This window comes from Micropterus dolomieu, unplaced genomic scaffold (assembly GCF_021292245.1).
Source record: "Micropterus dolomieu isolate WLL.071019.BEF.003 ecotype Adirondacks unplaced genomic scaffold, ASM2129224v1 contig_12981, whole genome shotgun sequence".
Lineage (NCBI taxonomy): Eukaryota > Metazoa > Chordata > Actinopteri > Centrarchiformes > Centrarchidae > Micropterus > Micropterus dolomieu.
This window is the reverse complement of record NW_025741967.1, coordinates 8,506-9,720: the sequence shown is the minus strand read 5'-3', so window position 1 is coordinate 9,720 and position 1,215 is coordinate 8,506.

Genomic DNA, 1,215 nt, shown 5'->3' with positions numbered 1-1,215 from the left:
ACAACATGGTTGATGGTTAGAAATGTTGGTTAGACATTTTAAAAAGTCGCCTAAAAAACACAAAACTCGTCTTTTTTTCTATCCTTGATCTGTTATCATGGCAGCATGGCTTCTTAATGACGTAGCCTATCAAACAACTGAAACCAACATCTGCACTCTGTGTTCACTGCTGCTTTACTGGTCTGTGCTTGTAAAATATCAACCGCGACTGGTAACGTCACAACGCTACCAGGTTTTTTACCGAGTAAAGTCTATATGAGTGAACACCTGCACACGCCCCTGATGTCATCGTCCATCGTGATGTTTCATTGTAGGTGGACGGTGGTGGAAATTTTGTAGACATCGCACAACCCTACTGGTACTAATTACAAGTTTAAATTGTCCCATAAAAACTGCACTTCCAAATATCTGCCTCCATGGTGTCAAACCAGGTTCTAGTTTTTAGTTTCAGTTCAGTTTGCAGTTAAGAAATAAAGTGATAAAATCATCAATGACTAAAATCTTCTCTACATCGCTGAGTGTCCTCATGTTGTTTGTTATGTGATTCCTGTGTGACTTGGCTGCTGTAACTCAGCAGTTTTCATTGGGATCAATAAAGTTTCTCTCTCTATCAAATAAAACCTTCAGAGAGCCTCATGTATTTTGGTGGCACATAATTCCCAAAAGTTCAGTATTTTTTTTCACCGGATCTCAGAGTTTCCTACAAACTCCAGTTCTTTCTGTTATACCCTCTCATTCTTCCTCTCATCTCTGTAGATTCATGAAGTGGAGTTTAAGGGTCTCAGTATAACACAAAATTTACAGCTGTGTCCAGCCCGTTCTCATCTCAACGTGTTGCTGTGTCGCGGTTGCCGAAGCTAATCGCGGCCTTTCTTTTCAATGCTTGTGAGTCCACCAGACGCAGCTGCAGCGCGTCCCAGAGGCGTCGCAAGCAGAACAGAGCAGATGAACCAGGCAGGAAGTCAGACACACAACGGCACAGAGAGTCCGGTAAATTTTCAAAACAATCAAAAAAGAAAACATTTAACTACATAGCCTACTTAATCATAGTAGAAGCACAAAAAGGAAGCACTGATTACCAAATCAACAAAATCTAAACATGTTGGCAAAATCAGGCAGACAAAATGCTCCATCCCAATTCGCTTTAAGTTCAGTACAAACGAAAACATGTTTTACAAAACTAATGACACATGACAAATTCAAATGATTGAAACT